Raw genomic sequence first — 22,329 nt, forward strand, 5'->3', positions numbered from 1 at the left:
CCTCCACTGAGGAGGTTATGTTACCTTTCTAGGTATCAGTTTTGTCAACTTAGAAAATAAAGCCAACAAAATGAGTTCCCTGTGGGGCTGTTAAAAGGATTAGTAAGTTAATACATGCAAAATGCTTAAAAATTAGTACCTCAGAATGGGTACTCAATATATGTTAGATAGTACTATTAACATCACCATCCCCCTCCTCCTCCTCCTCCTCCTCATCTCTCCATCTCTTTTAGTTTTCCAGCCTCCTAACCATAACCTCAAACACAGCAGGCACCATGACCAATGACTTCATGAGCAGGACTCATGTATTTAATTTTGAGTTATATTTAGGAAGCTCTATAATTTTCTCTTTAAGGAATTCCATATTTCTTAAGCTTGCTACAAAGAATAGGAGAATAGATCTTCACTGTATCCTGTAAACAAATAAGGGAGGTTTTTTTTTTTTTTTTTGGTACATGGTCTTGAATTTGAGACAATTTCAGACTTACAGAAAAGACTTGAGTACAGTACAGATTTTTTTTTTCAGAACCATCTGAGAGTCAACTGTTGACCCAATGCTCCCTCACTTACAAATATTAGTGCATACAAGCAAAGACATTCTCCAATGTGACCATAAGCAGGAATTTAACATTTATACAGTGTTACCATCCAAGAGTTAGATCCAATTCAAATTTCATCAGTTCTCTGAATAATGTCCCTTACAGTGAAGGATTCAGTTCAGAATCATGTGTTACATTCAGCTGTCAGGTCTTCTAGTCATCTTCAGTCTGGAAGACTTCTCAGTCACTCCTTGACTTTCAGGACCTTGACATTTTTGAAGATTACAGGCCAGCTTTTTTGTAGAACGTTGCTCATTTGGGTTTGTCTGATATTTCCTCATGGCTAGGTTCAGGTATGGAAGAAGTCACACTGTGATCCCAACAGATCCTAAGTTGGCACATGGCATTTCCCCTTACTGATTTATGTTGTTCATCTCGATCACTTCGTTAAGGTGAAGTCTGCCAGACTTCTCCAGGATACTTTTTTCCTGTTGTGGGAAATTATTCTGAAACTATGTAAATATCCCATTCCTAATCAAATTTTCAATTTATCATTTAAATATCAAAATGGACTCATGGTTTACTACTTTGTTAAATGGATTATAATCCATTACTCTAAAGTTTTACTTGTACCCCAAATTTTGAGCCCCTTCAAGCTGACCTCTCTGCCTTTGGGTATGTCCCCAACATTCTGTGTGCACTGCCTTGCTTTCTGGCATTACCAGATGCTTCAGGCTCATGATCAAAATTCTGTGCCCCAGCCCTGAATAAACACTTCTTTAAGGAGTGACCGTTAGTACTTCATCTAAGAGTAATCTTGGGGGATCATCTATGTACTAGGTTGCTCATTTCAGCTGGGCTGTCCAAGGTCTGATCTTATCCTGTATTCATGCCTCAGTTTACTAGCTCCATGAACTTGTATTGATGATGAAATAAAAAGAACAGCTGACAGGCGTCAGAGAAGTTTTAATTGAGCCGAATCTCTTTCATTTAATTCCTGTAGCAAATCATCTCACCTTTCTGACTCTTGGCTTATTCATCTATAAAGAATGGTCACTAATGCCTACCATATAGGGTGTGTGGATTAATTTAGATGGTATAGGTTCAGTCCCTTGGTTTATAGTTGGCATTACAATAATGTAAATCATCATTCTCATTCCATCAAATCTAGAAAAAAAAAATTCAGGCTTCATTCCTTGATTGCCAGAAGAGGGAACTGAGAAATAAAACATAAGTTCAATAGTCTTTCTTTTTAAGTCAACAAGCGCAAAAAGTGTCCAGGGCTCCAAAGTCACCTAAAACTCCACAGGTTATGAAAACACAGATATAAAAATCTACTAGAATTATCTATGAATGTGGTATCAAAATCAAAGAAAAACTCATTTTATTTTTGGTTATTATTTACAGGCAACCTATTTAGATCCAATTCAAAACTTTGAAGCCATTTGAAAATCTTACCAGTTATTTCAGGCACATAACAAATCACTCCAAAATTTGGCCTGAAACAACCCCCAGTTTATTATTTCTCATGATTCTTGAAAACAACTGCATTCTTCTGCTTCATGGATGTTTACTGGAGCACTGGGATGGTGGATATATAAAATATTGGCGTTATGGTTGGCTTTGGCAAGGAGCCCAGCAGAGGCTGTCCACAAGAAGTCTTGGTTGTCTGTAAGTTCAAGAAAGTGTATTCCAAGAAATGAAAACTGAAACTGTAGATGTCTTGATGTCTTAGCCTCAACAGATATACAACATCTCTTATGCTATAGTCTGTGATGACAACCAAACCATAGCACCAGCCCAGATCTGAGGGGAGAGGAAATAGACTTTTTGGTGGAAGCTCCAGCAAAAATGACTTGACAATATTTAATCCACAACAAAGTTATATTAAGAAGGGTGTCCAAGACTTTTGAAGAATCATATTAGAGACAGTTAATGAATATGGTAACACCAGCCTTGAAATAAGATGAATCAAGGAGACCTTAAAATATTACTCAAATACTTGGAAAGCTACCTTAATGAAAGAAGAATAGACTAGGGTATAGAACAGAATTTGAGAGGTTTTTTTGAAATGTGATGAGAAATCACAGGAATGTACAGTTTAGTATTTCAGTACTGAAACCAACAAACAGCAGTTGGCTGAGGCTATATTTACTGTAGAAAGGTTCTTAGAAGAGAAAAATGGATTAGATCACCTTTAATACCTTTTCCAATTCTATGATCATAGATTCGAACATCTTCCTTAACCTGAAGCTTAATTCAAGAAGAAACCATTTTAGAATTGGGGAAGCTTCTCATCTGCCATTTCTTGGACTCTATCATAAGCAGAATTCCTCAGTGCAGTAAATGTTGATGTACAAATTACTTTTTTCTCTGGGTCTCATTTTTTTTTAAGATTTTGGGTATGACAGGAATTCAGTAAAGTGTCAGGATATAAAATCAATGCACAGAAATCAGTTGCATTTCTTTACACCAACAATAAGACAGAAGAAAGAGAAATTAAGGAGTCAATCCCATTTACAATTGCACCCAAAACCATAAGACACCTAAGAATAAACCTAACCAAAGAGGCAAAGAATCTATACTCAGAAAACTATAAAGTACTCATGAAAGAAATCGAGGAAGACACAATGAAATGGAAAAATGTTCCATGCTCATGGATTGGAAGAACAAATTTTGTGAAAATGTCTATGCTACCTAAAGCAATCTACACATTTAATGCAATCCCTATCAAAATCCCATCCATTTTTTTCAAAGAAATGGAACAAATAATCCTAAAATTTATACGGAAGCAGAAAAGACCTCGAATAGCCAGAGGAATGTTGAAAAAGAAAGCCAAAGCTGGTGGCATCACAATTCCAGACTTCCAGCTCTATTAAAAAGCTGTCATCATCAAGACAGTATGGTACTGGCACAAAAACAGACACATAGATCAATGGAACAGAATAGAGAGCCCAGAAATAGACCCTCAACTCTATGGTTAACTAATCTTCGACAAAGCAGGAAAGAATGTCCAATGGAAAAAGACAGTCTCTTCAATGAATGGTGTTTGGAAAATTGGACAGCCACATGCAGAAAAATGAAACTGGACCATTTCCTTACACCACACATGAAAATAGACTCAAAATGGATGAAGGACCTCTATTTGAGAAAGGAATCCATCAAAATCCTTGAGGAGAACACAGGCAGCAACCTCTTCGACCTCAGCGGCAGCAACTTCTTCCTAGGAACATTGCCAAAGGCAAGGAAAGCAAGGGCAGAGATGAACTACTGGGACTTCATCAAGATCAAAAGCTTTTGCATAGCAAAGGAAACAATCAACAAAACCAAAAGACAACTGACAGAATGGGAGAAGATATTTGCAAAGGACATGTCCGATAAAGGGCTAGTATCCCAAATCTATAAAGAGCTTAGCGAACTCAACACACAAAGAACAATCCAATCAAGAAATGGGCAGAGGACATGAACAGACATTTCTGCAAAGAAGACATCCAGATGGCCAACAGACACATGAAAAAGTGCTCCACATCACTTGGCACCAGGGAAATACAAATCAAAACCACAATGAGATATCACCTCATACCAGGCAGAATGGCTAAAATTAACAAGTCAGGAAACGACAGACGCTGGTGAGGATGTGGAGAAAGGGGAACCCTCCTACACTGTTGGTGGGAATGCAAGCTGGTGCAACCACTCTGGAAAACAGCATGGAAGTTCCTCAAAAAGTTGAAAACAGAGCTATCCTACAACCCAGAAATTGCACTACTGGGTATTTACCCTAAAGATACAAACGTAGTGATCCGAAGGGGCATGTGCACCCGAATTTTTATAGCAGCAATGTCCACAATAGGTAAACTATGGAAAGAACCTAGATGTCCATCAACAGATGAATGGATAAAGAAGAGGTGGTATATATAGACAATGGAATACTATGCAGCCATCAAAAGAAATGAAATCTTGCCATTTGCAACAATGTGGATGGAACTAGAGGGTATTATGCTTAGCGAAATAAGTCAATTGGAGAAAGACAACAATCATATGATCTCACTGATATGAGGAAGTGGAGATGCAACGTGGGGGGCTTGAGGGGTAGGAAAAGAAAAAGTGAAACAAGATGGGATCGGGAGGGAGACAAACCATAAGAGACTCTTAATGTCACAAAATAAACTGAGGGCGGCCGGGGGAAGGAGGGGTAGGGAGAGGGTGGTGGGGTTATGGACATTGGGGAGGGTATGTGCTATGGTGAGTGCTGTGAAGTGTGTAAACCTGGCGGTTCACAGACCTGTACCCCTGGGGCTAGTAATACATTATATGTTTATAAAAAAATTAAAAAATTAAAAAAAAAAGATTTTGGGTATGAGATAAATGAGATTATAATAATTTAAGCCAAAAGCAAAGCTACTTGATGCTCAATACCAATTTAAATACTTAAAATATTTCTCTTTTGAAATATTTCAAATAGCTCACATTGGCTCACCAATACTTTAAAGAATGACACTTTCACAGGTCCTGAGAGCTGGGGCCGTCAGGTTGACCAGCTGAATTAGATTATGTCTGATATGTTTCTCCGCTCTAGAAGTCCCATAACTACATTTTATTTCTTTTTTCTTTTTTTTTTTAAGATCTTAGTTATTTATTTGCCAGAGAGAGAGCGTGCGAGTGCACAAGCAGGGGGAATGGCAGGCAGAGGGAGAAGTAGGCTCCCTGCTGAGCAAGAAGTCCAATGTGGGACTCAATCCCAGGATCCTGGGATCATAATCTGAGCTGAGGACAGACACTTAACCGACTGAGCCACCCAGGCGTCCCTGTATATTTTATTTCTTCCAGGGCTGAATAAAAGGAAAAACTATATGGGGCGGCTGGGTGGCTCAGTGGGTTAAAGCCTCTGCTTTCCACTCAGGTCGTGATCCCGGGGTCCTGGGATCGAGCCCCGAGTCAGGCTCTCTGCTCGGCAGGGAGCCTGCTTCCCTTCCTCTCTCTTTCTGCCTGCCTCTCTGCCTGCTTGTGATCTCTGTCTGTCAAATAAATAAATAAAATCTTAAAAAAAAAAAAGGAAAAACTATGGGAAACCATGGGGTTTGTGAAATTTGAAATGAATCATTTAAAAAATGGTTCACCAGTGCCCTCTTCTGGCCAGTTCAGAGTTCCTAGTTTGTCTAGGAAAAAAACAAAAAACAAAAAAACAAAGCAAAGCAACAGCAATAGGTTAATGAAGATCTTTACGCTAGGCACCCTGATAGAGGAAAATAAGGTATTGCAAAGTTAAAAAAGGGAAGGGAGGGTTTATCGTTTCTGGTTTTTTATCTACTTCTCAGATTATAAGCCAGCTAAAAGAAACACTCTCAAATGTAGGAGAAGGTGTGGAAACTCTTACAATGGATTTGGGGGTCCACAAAATCCATATGGGGAGGGTCTGTACATGGAGTGATGGCAGAGTAATCAAAGTGACCAATAAACCGGGAAGCCTTGGAAGCCTCTAATCCTCAGAGATTTTTACAGCATCCCTAAATATTTAGCAGTGTAGAAGGAGACCTTCAAGACTTGTCATGCCAGAACCTTGATAAACAAGCGGACTTTCTGCTGGACACAGGCTGCATCAATATTCAATCGTCTGCATTTCTTAGCATGGATGCCAAATCCAGGACTTCTGAGATGTTATCAACAACAATAGCAGAAAGCATTTAGAAGGGACAGAGCTGATTCGGGTTCCAATATAAGGGGCCTGCAAGTTGCCATTCTGTCCTAACAAGTAAAAAGCTGACAGATTGAAAAATTAACAATTCTTTATCCGTAAGACAAACTGCTGCTGCAGGACTGGAGAAACAGCCAGGCAATTACAGGGAATCACACCTTACTAGAGCAGAGGCTCATCAGTGGAAATTGCCATGGTACCAGTACTGGGGTAGGAAACCCTGAACTGTAATTGATAAATTGCTGCAAGTTCAGTGTGGACAAGTCTGAGAGTTAAAAACTCCAGGAGACTCCACAGTATTGTAAGATTTACCTCCAGGAGCTTGGCAGGATTCCCACAGTATGGGTCAGAAAACTCCCTTGGGCTTCCAGCAGAGAAAAGGGGAAAAGGGACCATTTTAAAATATGCCAGAGCATTCTGTTCTTCTTAACAAGGCATGTCCTTAGTGTAAACTATTTAACCAGAGCCTAACCAACTGGGTTATTATCAGAGCCTAACTGATGTGGGGAAGAGAAATACCCAGCTATAGGCCATTTAGCCATCCTGTCCCATCTAAGTGGGGAGAACAAAAACTAAGAACATTTGTGAAGTTCGAGGTCCAGAGGCATAGGCTTACAGAACTGAGACCTAATCACAGGGCATAGAACACTTTGCCTCCCTGACTCCTCACCACCACATTACTAAAGGCCAATTTACAACAGTCCCTTTTACCTAGTACATTATATCCACGTATCAAGAAAAAAAAAAAATTACAAGGCATCCGAAGGTAAAAACACAATGGGAAGAGACGGAGCAAGCATCAGAACCACACATGGAAGCGATGTTGGAATTACCAGACAAGGAATTTAAAACAAGTATGATTAATATGCTTCGAGATCTAACAGATAAAGTAGACAGCATGCAAGAAGGGCAATAAAAGCAGAGAGCTGGAACTCCTAAGAAAGAACCAAAAAGAAATGCTAGAGGAAAAAAAAACAACCACTATGTCAGAAATGAAGAATGCTTTTGATATGCTTATGAGTAGACTGCCCAAGGTGTAAGACAGACACTTTGAACTAGTGGCTATAGTAATACAATCCTGAAAACTGAAAAGAAAGATAACAAAGACTGAAAAAAACAATACAGAATATCCAAGGACTTTGGGACAACTATAAAAGGTATAACATACATGTAATGGGGATATCAGAAGGAGAAGAAAGAAAGGAACAAAAGAAATATTTGAAACAATGACTGAGAATGTCCCCAAATCAATGCCAGACACCAAACCATGGATCCAGAAAGCTCAGGGGACGCCATGCAGGATGAATGCCAAAAAATACCCTATACTTATGCATAACATTTTAAAGACAGAAAGAAAATCAAAGGTAAAGAAAAAGTCCTGAAAGAAGCCAGAGGAAAATACCACTTTACCCACAGAGAAACAAAGATAAAAATTACATTTGACTTCTGAGAAACCATGCAAGCAAGAAGAGAGCGGAACGCAATAATTAAAGTGTTGGGAGAAAAATCCCACCAACCTAAAATTCTGTACTTTGTGAAATATCCTTCATGAGTGAAAGAAAAATAAAGAGTTTTTTTAGATAAACAAACAGAAAATTTGTTGCCAGTAGACCTGCTTTGTAAAAAGTGTTTTCAAATAGTACTTCGGAGAGAAGGAAAATAATATAGGTCAGAAACTTGGATCCACATAAAGTAAGGAAGAGTATCACGGAAGGAACAGGTGAAGGTAAAATTAAAAACTTGTATTATTTTTATTCTTAATTATCTAACAAGTAACAGTTCAAAATAATAAGAGCAACCATGTATTTGAGTATGCATATTTATGTATACGTATATATTATACATGTATTTATGTAAGCTTATACACGAGTGGAATGAATGACAGCAATGACACAAGGAATGGGAGGGAGGTACTCACACTACATATGAAGTAACACAGTGGTATAGTGTTATTTGAAAGTGGACTTAATCTTAAATATATATTGCAACTCTTAAGACAACCACTAAGAAAAGTTTAAAAAGTATAACTGATATGCTAACAAATGAGAGAAAACTGAATCATACAAAATGTTCAGTTAAGGGGCGCCTGGGTGGCTCAGTGGGTTAAAGCCTCTGCCTTCGGCTCAGGTCATGATCCCAGGGTCTTGGGATGGAGCCCCGCATCGGGCTCTCTGCTCAGCGGGGAGCCTGCTTCCCTTCCTCTCTCTCTGCCTGCCTTTCTGCCTAATTGTGATCTCTGTCTGTCAAATAAATAAATAAAATCTTTAAAAAAAAAAAAGTTCAGTTAAAATCCCAAAAAGCAGGAAAGAGTGGAAGACAAAAATAAGAACAAAGAACATGGCCAAAAACCAGAAAACAGCAATGAACATGGTAAATATTAATCTAACTATATCAATAATTACTTTGAATGTCAGTAGTCTAAATGCACCAACTAAAAGATAAAAGATTATCAGGGGGCCTGGGTATCTCAATTGGTTAAGCATCTGACTCTTGATTTTGGCTCAAGTAATGATCTCATGGTCATGGGATGGAGTCCCACAGCAAGCCCCATGCTTGGCTCCATGCTCAGCATGGAGTCCACTTGTCCTCCCCTTCTCCCTCTTCCCTCGCTCATACTTGCTCTCTTTCTGTCTCTCAAAACCACACAAATATATATATATATGTGTTTTGTAGAAAATATACACCTGGGTCAGGTTTTTTTGTATGTATATATATATATACACACACACACACACACACAAATATATATATTTATATATTTATATATATAAATATACATATATATACACACACACACACACACACACACAAAGATAAGAGATTGTCATAGTGGACAAAAAAACATGACCCAGGTGTATATTTTCTACAAAACAAACAACCCCCCTCCCACCAAAACACCTCTTTAAATACAAAGACACAGATTAAAAGTAAATGGATGGAGAAAAATACACCATATTAACAGTAATCAAAGTAGCTATATTAACTTCAGAAAGAACCAACTTCAAAGGAAAGTTATAAGAAATAAAGAGTATTACATAATGATAAAGGGGTCAATTCTTCAAGAACCACTGTCTTTTTAAAAGTAATGAAACTTCATTCCTCACCTCCATTTGTCAGCGTAACTTATATCCGGGAGCTGATTAAAATTCACATAGAATTTTCACAAACTTACTTCACTGCATTCAAACTATTAGTCTGTTAGGATTACAGATGCCCATTTTTCAACTGAGGAGACTATGGTTAGTTGCCACTGTAAAGATCATAGTATTATGCACTCAGTATGGTTCATTCAGAGCCTACTACCAGGTGGTCAGAACACTAAGGAAATGCAGAGATCTCCCAGAAGAAGTGAAATCCAAGCTAAGCTGAAGGTGAACTGGTTCCTAGGCAAGAGATTAATCACAAATGAGCAATTATGCATTTTATTTTAACTACAAAAAGGGGTCAATGAAAATGTTTAATTAAGAGAGTACATGACCATTCTGCTCCTAAGTGAAGATTAGAGGATTAAAAAGCTGGCAGGGAAGAAATGGCTGATTCTAGGCCTAGACAGGCAAAATACAAGATGGTTTGCAAGCATCTTACAGTGCCTGAAAAGAAGGAACTGAGGAGAAAACAAAAGAATTAGAGCATGCCCCATGGCTACAGGGGTAGAAAGCACTCCCCCTGGCAAAAGCACGAACAATGTGACCAAAAAATAAATAAATAAACAAATAAACAAACAAAATAAATAAACATCCATGAAACTTTGTCCTTCTATATTGATAAAAATAAGCTATTGGTTACGTGAATAAATAAATACAGAAGAGACGATTCTTCCCGTGGAGAGGGATTCAACATATTTTATATAGACTCTCCACTCTCAAGGAGATGGAGCTTAACTTCCCTTCTCCCCTGTGGGGGCCACATTTACTGGCTTTGTGCTAAATAACAGACTATGAAAAGGGATAAAAGGTAACTCTGCAGTTGAGGAAACTGGCAAGCACAACCTGGACCAAGTAACTGGGTTTAACACTCTCACGGCAAGTCACATGAATTGCACATACCCGTGGTATATGGCAAGAAGGGTGTCTCATTTTTGTGATGCTCTCCCTGCCAAAATCCTCAGCTCCAGTCTAACCATGAGAAAAATACTGAACAAACCCAAATTGAGGGATATTCTAAAAATGGCTAGCGCTCCACAAAACCTGTCAAGGAATAAGCAGAGTATATTAATAAGGAATAAATGAGAAAGTGTGACCAGAGGAGACTAACAAAGCATGACTAGTAAATTAAATATTGTATCTTGGATTAGATCCTGCGACAGGAAAAGGACATTGGTGTAAAAAATAGTGAAACTGGAATCAAGTCTGAGCTTGAATAATATAACGTGTCAGTTGCTTCCTTAGTCATGACAAATATACCAAGGTAAAGTAAAATGTTAACAATAAGGAAAACTGGATGAGGGGTATACATGGACTCTCTGTATTATCTTTTTAACATGTCTATAAATCTAAAACTACCAAAAACTGCTGTTAGGAAACTGTTTCAAGGAGTAAATAACAGTCTGAATTAGGGAAGTAGAGAGACACTATATGAGAAAGAGAACAGAGTCAGTATACTGAGAGTAGGCTCAACAAGACTTGGTGACTATGTCAGGGGACAAAGGTAACTGGTGAGGTACTGAGAGGGGACAGAGAATACATTGTGGGTGAGTGGGCAAACCAACTCATAAATCCAGGTCCTCTGCCTCTTTATGACCCTTTGATGCACACTGTAGCTCATAGGAGAGCTCATCTGAAAGAACACAGGGAAATTATCCAGGCATGGGGCAGAGTGGTAGAAGAAGAACAGAAACAGGATGTGGATTAAAAGTTGAACTAGGAAAACTGGTGGCTGGTTAGATCTAGCGCCACAGAAAAGTAGTCACCAAAGATCCCTTTAAGCCTAAGATCCAAACTGATTACTGCTCTCAACAAAATGGGGGAAGCCTGGAAAAGAAGGACTGACAGGAGAGATAATCAGATTTGTTTTATAAAGTATGTTTGAAAAGATTTCCAAGCCTCAGAGGACATGCCACATGGCAGAATGAAAGCAGGTAGGGTCTGGTGACGTATACTAGATATCTAAAGATGAGAGAGACTAACAAAGATCATTAGTTGTAAATCATTCAGTTGTAAATTAAGTGTCTGTCTTCAGTTCAGGTTATGATCCCAGAGTCCTGGGATCCAGCCCCCATATTGGGCTCTCTGCTTAGCAGGGAGTCTGCTTCTCCCTCTCCCCACTGCTCTTGCTCTCTCCCATTCTCTCTCTCTCTCTCTCTCTCTCAAGTAAATCTTTCTTAAAAGTTTTTTAAAAAGAGCCATAGGGGGGCGTCTAGGTGGCTCAGTGGGTTAAGCCTCTGCCTTCAGCTCAGGTCATGCATGATCTCAGGGTCCTGAGATCAAGCCCCACATCGGGCTCTCTGCTCAGCAGGGAGCCTGCTTCCCCCCTCTCTCTCTGCCTGCCTCTCTCCCTACTTGTGATCTCTCTCTGTCCAGTAAATAAATCTTAAAAAAATATATATATAAAAATCTTCAAAAAATAAATAAATAATTTTAAAAAGGAGCCATAGGGCCAGAAATCAAATTCATTCCATTTATTTTAACGTTCTGGACATCCTCTTCCTCTTGCTATGTTTGTTTCATACCCATCTTATTATTTCCTTATTTGAAATGTGGTTAGTTGCATATTTGTTTTTTGTGCCCAAATACAGGCTTCTACCTTTGGCTATAAAATTTTTTTCTTTTTTCCCATGTGTCATAAAAATATTTTCTTTTCTCTTGGTAAACATTTATATTTGCCAACTGGAATGCTTCCTTCTCCCCTGTTTCAACTTTTAGTTAATTATTCCTGAAAAGGAACCAGTGCCAGTCTGGGAGAAGGTAAAGCTGCTGGAAAGGGAGACTCAGGGCTCTGTCAACAAGGAAGCAAGAATGGGAGGTGTTCACAACTGTGCTGGGTCTAATGGAGGTGGTATGCAACACTGCAGGCTTACTCCTTCTAAAAAACAAAACAAAACAAAACAAACAAAAAAAGGTAATATAACAGCAGTTTGGAAGTTTCCTATAAATTAAATACACAGTATGGAAAGAATTTACCAATAAGAGGAAAGAGAAAGGGCAGGAAGTTGATCCTAAGTTTAACATGTGCTGAAATAGGGCAGCAGTTGTAATAATAACTACGTATTAAAACTTTAGTGTCATGGTCTGAGCTATGAGCTTGACATACATTATCCTCTTTATGCCTTGTGACAAGCCCATGAAGTAGATATAGGTCCACAGTCCTCAATTCATCATTCCACACCCCCACAGAGTTCTGAGAACCAGAAGTTTTTGTTTTGTTTATTTTGTAACTCATTTGACAGCAAAACCTATCAGAAGACGACTTAAAGGCTATTTATTTTCTTTATATCATTTGTTTTGCTGCAAAATTACTAGTTTGTTTGAGCAAACAGTGCTACCCTAGACACCACAGAGCTTTCTGTAATAAACAGTATGGCATCATATGACTTTTCTAAAATTAAGAAAACATCTGAATTCCAAAACACATCAGCAGCAGGGATTTTAGAGAAAAGACTAAAAACCGAGGATCATAAATGTGAAGTTTCACTCAAAGTCATACAGGTAGATTTGAAATTAGGTCTGCTGTTCTCTAAAGACTGGGCTTTCAATTATTATGTAATGTGCTGAAAATGTTATTAACTTAACAGGTGGTACCAGAATTTATCCTGGGGAAAGTTCTCCCTTTGTTGGAAAAAGACCCTGGAAAAAATGTTCTGGGTATGGTATCGAAGACCTACGTGTCATCTGGCTCTGCTTTAGATAAGGAAAGAAACTGGCTGTTTTATTCATGAGTGGAGGGGGTAGGAAAGAGGAAGAAGGAAAACGAGCAACCAAATATTTGCAGACTTGTCCTTAGCTTGGAGGGAAACCAACCAAGAAAGACTTTGTGTAAGAGTAGCTCTAAAGGCTAACATTGCTGCACATTCTAAGGTGTAGTTTTACAGTATTTTGTTGCCTGGTATGTGATGTTATCTCTTCCACCATTTCTTTGTATATTTACTAAATCTACTATGCCCTCAAATGCTTGGGGGGAATGGACTTTTCCCATTTTATCAGGTGCCTTCTTTTTGGTTTCAAGTTTTTATTTAAATTCTAGTTAGTTAACATATAGTATAATATTTGTTCATGACTAGAATTTAGTGGTTATCAGGTACCTTTAGATTGAACAGTGTGCTTGACTCTCAGGATGAAAACCAAAAGGTCTTGACTTCTAGCAGTTTAGTAGAGAAGAGAGATAAAAAAGTGAAAAAATTAGAATTCCCAGTTTAACCTTCTATACTAGAAGCATGCATAAGTGCAGGGTTTGCAGAGAGAAAGGAGCAACTCCATCTGCCTAGCGGGGTCGCATTATTCTCCCTACGGACCCACAAGTGCAGCCCAGGCAGGGAAGACCATCTTCACGTGATACTGAAACGTGCTTCTTCAGTAACTGTTACTTGGAAATTCACTATTTGGATCCCTAATGCTCAAAGAAATTTCCCTCTTGAGCTCCACAGTTGTTTTTGATATTTCTTAGCAGTACTGTATTCAAAAATACACATTCTCAAGCTGTTTTCTTCCTTTACTACCCCAACAGTGGAAACTCATCACCTGTTTTTTTATGTGTGGAATACTGGAAAGCTCTAAGGAGGGTCTATGACATTATTTTCTTGCCACTCTGATGAATGATTAAAGGAACTCGGGATTTTGAGTCTGCAGGAAAAATAAAGTATTTAGAATGGGCCTGACAGTTGTTTTCATAAGCCTTTGTTTGAAGTACGTCACTTCCCACCTTAAAATTCCTTTTAACCCCATGTCCACTTGCAGCAATGACTCTTATTTCTCACTCTCTTCAGAGCAAAACTTCTTGAAATAGATGTTGTTTTGTGTCTCCATCTCCTCACATTCTGTTCACTTTCTAACCCACTTCAAATGAAATCTACATATCCCTTCTGCCAACTTCTAACACGTAATAAGTCTATTCATGTATCTGTTGAATGAAATATAAAATTTCAATGTGCTCTGAAAGCAGTGAGGATGAGGTGCTTCCCCAGCTGGCTTACCCTGAAGAAGTGGTAAGCTGAGTGTCAACAAAAAGACACATGCAGGAGAAGAAACTCAGCAGCATCGTATGAGGCAGGGAAAGTAGTACTTACATTTTTGTGTGATGAAGTCAAAGTATAGCTTTGAGTCAGAAGATAATTAAAAAGATTTTAGACATTAGTTTTGTGTGTTGTGTGAGTGCAGGTGGGGAGGTAGGGGAGAGGGTAGCAGACCTTAGACCACTGTGGTCATCAGACTGTCCTGGAGTAGGCTTCCAGGCAGTTCACTCTCAAAAGCAGAAAGACAAAATGGAGACATGCTGAGGGGGGAAAACCTGAAGTACTACCAAATGAGAAGTAGTTGATGGACTGGATTATTTCACAGAAAGAAAATTTAAGTGAACTATGGTTGTTATTAACAAACATTTGAAGGAGCATCATGGAGATAATCAAGTAGAATTTTTCTGAAGTCAAGCACTAGGATAAATAAATCAAAACTCCAAGAGAGGTTTCAGCACCATATAAGCAACTGCTGATCCTGATCTATCACCTGAAGGATTTAAGCATTGACTAGATGCCCACTAATAGGTGAGATTTAAACATAAGAGTTAAAGTTGGAACAGATGACAGTTCTCCTTCCTAGCCCTGTGAGGAACATAGTTATTCTAGAGAGCAATTGCAAATCTTGGAAAGGCATGTTGCCACCTGACATTTATTTTGCCTTAGAGCTGTGCTGATAATAAAATAGTATGTACATTCCCTAAGGTTAACTATGACGTGTTTGTGACAATGGTGTTATTGGAATCATGAGGAACCTCTAATCTCAGTACCTCACTGACACCTAAACTCCAAGCGCTCACCTCCACTATTTTCAACATTCTTGACTACCAAAAAAGCAAGTGCAAGAAAGAGAAGATAGTTCAACTCCAGTTAGATTCACTAGCAGTTATTAAAGACCTACTTCAATGAGACCGAAGTGGTCCGATAGACAGGTTAGGGTGGATTTTCCAAAGCCAAAGAATGGGCCTCTACAAAGTCAAGAAACATCATCCAATAGCAAAGACAAGAATCATACAGGGGAAGGCTGCATATACTGTGCATAGCAGTAAACAAAGTTAGTGAATCTGTGAGGGCCAAATAGTTGTTTCATATATATATATACACACACACATATATATATGTATGTATGTATATAGATACACATATCTATCTATATACATATATAGGTATATGCATATATGTACATATATACATATACATACATATATACATATACATACGTATATACATATACATACATATATACATATACGTATATACGTACGTGTGTGTGTGTGTACACACACACACACACACACACACAGAAAACCCCATCAGATAAAAAGTTCAGTATGCAATCTTTTCAAAAAAATGGTGCTGGAATAATTGGATATTCACATGCAAAAGAATGAAACTGGCCCCAGTGGATCTTACATAACTCATGAAAATGAACTCAAAATAGGCTAAAGACTTAAATGTAAGACTGAAGCCATGAAACTCCTAGAACAAAACATAGGAACGTAGTTCCTTGACAAGGCTCTTGGTAATAAGTTTTTGGATGTGACACCTAAGGCACAAGCAACAAAACAAAAATAAGTAGATAAATGGGACTACATCAAACTAAAAAGCTTCTGCACAGTGAAAAGACAATTTTTCTCTTTACAAATATTTACAACATTACAAATCTTTACAAACCATCTATTAAAGGGTCAATATTCAAAATGTACAAAGAATTCATGCAACTCAGTAGCAAAAACCCAGATAACCCAGTTAAAAAATGCACAAAGACATTTCTTGGTGAATAGACATTTCTGCAAATGTCCATGAATATATGCTCAACATCACTTGTCATTAGGGAAATACAAATGAAAACCATAGTGCAATATCACCACACGCCAGCATTAACAGCCATCCACAAAAAACAAGAGATACTAAATGCTGGCAGGGATGTGGAGAAAAGGGAACTTTGGGCACTGTTAGTGGGATAGTAAATTGGTGTAGCCGCCACGGAAAATAGCATGAAGGATCTCCAAAAAATTAAAAATAGAGCTTCCATATGATCCAGCAATTCCACTTCTGGGCATTTACCCAAAGACTTATGAAACATTAACTAAAAAAGGTATCTGCACCCTCATGTTCACGGCAGCATTATTTACAATAGCCAAGACACAGAAACAACCTAAGTAAGCATCCACTGAAGGATGAACGGATAAGGAACTGGTATGTACATGTGGTATATATGTATGTATATACACACACACACCATGGAATAGTACTCAGCCATAGAAAATGAGGAAATTCTACCATCTGCAACAATATGAATGCACCTTGAAGGCATTACAGCTAAGTGACATCAGTCAGACACAAGACAAATATCTTATGATGTCACTCGCATGTAGAGTCAAAACAAACAAACAAACTGAAAAACAAGAAAACAAATACACAGAGAAAGAAATCAGACTTGTGGTTACCTCAGGTAGGGAACGCAGGTTGGGGGAATTGGATGGAGAAAGATGGTCAAAAGGTACAAACCTCCAGTTACAGAGGAAATGTGTTAGAATAAATCCTGAGAGTTCTCATCGCAAGGAGAACATTTTCCCCCTTTAATCTTTTCTTCTTTCTTTTCTTTTTCTTGTATCTATATGATGAAATGGTTGTTAACTGACCCTACTGTGGTAACTATTTCACAATACATGTAAATCAAACCATCATGCTGTGTGTCTTAAACTTATACGGTGACATATGTCCATTATAACTCAATAAAATTGTGGAAAAAACAGGGTGCTTGGGTCGCTCAATCAGCTAAGCGTCTGCCTTCAGCTGGCTCAGGCCATGATCCCAGGGTCTTGGGATTGAGCCCCACTTCAGGCTCCCTCTCCTTCTACCCCCCCACTACCACTCAGGTAGTGATGTCAGGATCCTGGGATGCAGTACCGCGTCAGGCTCCCTGCTCAGCAGGAGGTCTGCTTCTCTCTCTCCTTCTGTACCTCCCCCTGCTTGTGCTCTCTCTCTCTCTCTCTCAAATGAATGAATAAAGTCTTTAAAAACAAACAAACAAGAGACCACTAGAGAGATGACAGACCTCAACAGCCCACGGGGTACCTGGACGGCTCAGGTGGTTAAGCATCCAACTCCTGATCTTGGCTCAGGTCATGATCTCAGCCTCCTGAGATCATGGAGTCAGGAGCTGGGCTCTGTGCTGGGCTTGGAGCATGCTTAATATTCATTCTCTCCCTCTCCCGTCACCCCACCCCATGCCTGTGCTCTCTATCTCTCCAAAAAAAAAGTCATGAGGTTCCGCGAATAATGAAAAATAAGACAGAAGAGTTAAGATATAGTTAAGTCAGAGATCTTCACATATCAGGCTAAATACATTAGTTTCTGTCATTTTTCTTATCAGTCAAACCTTGGGCCCAGGATGTGAAAATCAACAGGTGCTCAAGCGACATCCCCATTCCAGCAAGTCTTATCAGCAACCATGAGAACAGGTCTCTTAAGTTTTGTCATCACTCTTTATTCAGGTGAATAATTAGTCCTTGAAACTGAGGGAAGTAGGTCACAGTGTGTTTGGTGAGTCCCTGAAGACATGCACACACAAATATGTCCCCAGAGAAGAAAAGAAGACAGAAGGAGAGCTTTACACAAGGCTAGGCCATGCAGACACACTAAATATGACTACAGTCTAGCAGGGCAGCAGGGTTGTTAAAGCCAATGCCTACCCATCTAATCCCTTAGGGCAAACAATATTTATTCTATCAAGACAGTGATCAGAAAAAGCTTTAATATACGATCCATTCATTTCCAATCCGTGGAAGGCTCATGTCATTACCTGCTAGTAATGATTATTCCAGGGGAAATGGAGGATAATATTTTTGCACAGTATTTATTTGCTTTCCTACATTTATTTTTCACACCAAATGAATATATCATGACACACATTTTTGAGGAATTACCCAGAGTCACATCACAGGTGAAAGGGCAGACTTGTAATTGCCCCCATATGTCTCTCTTCATGTCCTCTTCAACTTGCCACCTTCAAAGAGCCACTTCCTATTATAGTTTTAGGACTAGTCTCTAACTAGAATTTTATCCTACTTTCATAGCAATTAAGAAAACAAGATTGTATGAGGGCACAGGATATTATTATACTTAGGTGTTTTCAAAATATAAGTCAGAATTGGTGAATTATGAGACAGAAGAGAATAAAAGGCACCAAGAGTCATCCCATATATAAGGCTATGTTTTGTTTCTTAACAATTTTATTTGTCTACACATATGTAGGCTATAACACAAAATTTATTTTTTGCCTCGGATATACAGTCAAAAATGTTTAAAAATCAAGGCAAAGAGCCTGGAGTTTGGCGTGAGACAGGTCTAAATCTGAATGTTATCACTGCTGGTATCATCACCTAAAGAGTTCCTTCAATGAGATGCCAGCCAATTCCCTTCTCCGCCGACTGCTTACAAAGCCAAAGAAAAAAACCTCCTCTCAAATATTAACTCCCCTTACAGTGGCTATTAGAAACTTCTTACTGTCAACAAAACTGCTATTTAAATTATGAAAAGAAAAAAAATTTTACTCATTCAACCTGTATCCATCAATGCTTAGCCTAAACTCCATAAACACAGAAATTAAAATCTATTTCCCTGACAGTCAGGCCAGGGCTTTTAAATATGAGGAACTCAGTGGGTATCTAAATTATAATGATGGCTAAATAAGTAAGACTGAGTAACCCAATAAGGGACTCTTCTGTGGCAGGCAAGAGACACAGAAATGAACAAGGCATAGATCTAGGTCTTCAAGAAAAGAAGCATATGCATATATATTACTTTACTCATGTTTTCTGCAAATATTTATTCAGAACTTTCTACTTACCAGGCACTCAGTGAGGTACTGCAATTACAAAGCAACCATATTTTCTCCCTAAAGGGAAAGGCATATTACATAATAATCATATAAACAGCCATAGAATAAAATTTAAGTGTGATGCAGTGTATCAGGGAATAATATAACAAGCCCTAGCATGCATGCAGAACAGAGTGAGGAACAACTTGGAAAGCAGCTCCATGAGAAAATTATATTTAGCCTGAGTCTTGGAGGTTAAAACCTAAAACCTATCTTTTTTTTTTTTCTTCCTGTGGAGAGCAGCTCTGAGGAAGAAATAACTGTAGACACTGTCTTGAAAGAAATTTCAGAAAGCCAAAGGGGACTTTAAAAGTTCAAAAATTTCCCAGGTCCAAATTTATCCTCAGGGAGGGACACAGACAATGATGCCATCATCTTTGATGTGTCAGCATAAAATGATGAGAAGCCTTCAGCATTGTGGTTATTTCAGATACAGATTCAAGAAGAGAACTTGGTAACAAATTAAGCTTGGGAGGTAGTACAAGGTGAGGGCAAAAGGGGGCAGTGAGGGGAACACTTGGGTCTTGGCTTAACCAACCTGTTGGAAGGCAGAGAAGCAAAGAGGAGACTAAAGAGAAAAGCGTTTGTGGTGAGTTGGATCAAAGTAGTAGTACGGGACATGTCACATCTGGTGTGCCCATAGGATGTCCACAGAGTCGAGAAGGCTCTTAATATCTCTGGTCTAAAGATCCAAGGGCAGATCTAGGAAATATATACATATCTGGGGATTTTATAAAGACAGAATTTAAATGATGTGAATGAAAGAGTTCACCTAAGGAAAATGAAATTGAGACATGAATAGGGCACAAAGACTTGAAAAACTCCAAGTCTTCACTCATTAGAGGAAGAGGAGTCAATAAGGAGGATGGAGATGATGAGAATGGAGAAGGTATGGGGAAATGCAGAGGACTGTGCAGTCATGAAACCCAAGAAAAGAAATTATATTGAGGGATGCCAGGATGGCACAGTAGGTTAAGCATCTGACTCTTGATTTTGGCTCAGGTCATGATCTCGGGGCCTGGGATCCAACCCTGCCTTGGGCTCCACACTCAGTGGAGAGTCTGCTTGTCCCTCTCCCTCTGCACCCCCCACACCTCCTTCCCTCTCTCTCCCTTTCTCAAATAAATAAACCTAAAAAAAAGAAAAGAAATGATATTGAGTGTGATCAAGTGTGAAGAATTAGAGGCTGTGAGTTCTGAAAAATTGTCCATGGAATTAACTGATTTGAATTAGGGACCAAAATGAGCAAGTTCAGCAGCAGTAGAGAGGTAGGAGGAAGCTAGGATGGTGAAGGTTGAAGCATAAATGGAAGATGGGGGAACCCATCATACAGTTTCAACAATGTGTTATATGTTGCATTCAACCATGTTCAAAACACCAGGGTAGCCCAGAAGGAGCAGAAGTTTTCCAATAAGAAACAACATGTGAAGTGAACCTTAAAGACAGAAAAAGAATTCATTCATGCATAATGGTAAAGAAAAACATTCCAGTTAGATGGAACAGCATTATAAATCCTGAAAAAATAACAACAATGAAATTATAGTGATGGGTAATATTTCTAAGTGTTTACCATGTGCCAAAACTGTTGTAAATACTTTACATGTATTAAGTTTGCGTGAACTACAGAGTCAACCTCTTCCTTCCACTTCCACTATCAGGTCTTGGATGGATGAGTATAAGAGCCCAGCAGTTGGTTTTCCTGAAGCTGCCCTTATCTTCAAGTTTATTCTCTTAAGAAGGTAAAATAACCTTTTACAATGAACGCCGTATCATGTTATTCCTGTGCCACAGCTCTCTAATGGCTTTCCCTTTGCTTCCAAACTGAAGTCCTTACTACAGCCTACACAGCCTTTACCACTCAGATCTCACTACTTCCTTCATCTCCCTGCCATCCTTGATGGATGTCCTTTCATCACTGTGCTCCAGCCAGATTATCCATCGCCCTAGATGTCTGTCAAACAGATCAAGCAAGTTTTTGCCTAAGAGCCTTTGCCCTCGCTGTTCTGACTGGAGTGCCTGTTCTTGGATATCTGCATGGTTCAGTTCTTCACTTCCTTCACGTCTCTGTTCAAATGTGACTTAATCAGCAAGGCCTTCTCTGGCAATCTATAATAACTCTCTCCTGATCCTCCAGCACCATTATCCTTTTTCTCCATAATATTTATCATAATCCGATATGTTTCATAATTATCAGATGACTTTCTTATTGCCTGTCTCCCCCAATTAAAATGCAATGGAGGGGCACGTGGGTGGGTCAGTGGGTTAAGCCTCTGCCTTCAGCTCGGGTCATGATTCCAGGGTCCTGGGATAGAGCCCCACATCAGGCTCTTTGCTCAGCAGGAGCCTGCTTCCCCCCCACCCTGCCTGACTCTCTGCCTACTTGTGATCTCTATCTGTCAAATAAATAAATAAAATCTTTTTAAAAATTTTTTTTAATTTTAAAAAACTAAAAAATAAAGTAAAATAAAATGGAGGCTCCATGAGGGCAGGGACTGTCATTTTTACTCACTGATGTATCTCCAGACATGAGCACAGTTCAAGACTAGGGAAGATCTGAGATTTTACCCTACCTGGAAGCTAACAAGTTAGCCTACCACAGTTAGAGGGATGCTGGCAGAAGACACAGGCTGCTGAGATGGAGACAAGGGACTTAATTATTCAATTACAAGAGCCAAAATGCCAATGTCATCTGGTTTCCCAAGCCTCAATTTCTACAGGGTGACAAGAGGAAGACCAAGTGGTACCCACAGAGAAAGTGTACTGTGCTCCACAAGAAGGATGCCATGCTTTTTAAAAATCCCTAATCTTTTTTAAAGGACACCATGCCCACCTAATCTTTGTACTGGTGAGAGATATTATCTTTATCTCTTTGCTCCAGAGAGAAATACTATTCCACCTTCCAAGTCCATTTGTTGTACAAACTCTTGAAAAGAGCAACTGAGTCACAGGCAGTCAGTGCCTCTCCTCACAAGATAGGCAGAAACACAAGAGAGAAGGGAGAACTATCTCCCAAATATTGTTCTACACAGGTAGAACAACATTTGCGCTT

The sequence above is a fragment of the Martes martes genome (genome assembly GCF_963455335.1).
Source record: "Martes martes genome assembly, chromosome: 5".
Classification (NCBI taxonomy): domain Eukaryota; kingdom Metazoa; phylum Chordata; class Mammalia; order Carnivora; family Mustelidae; genus Martes; species Martes martes.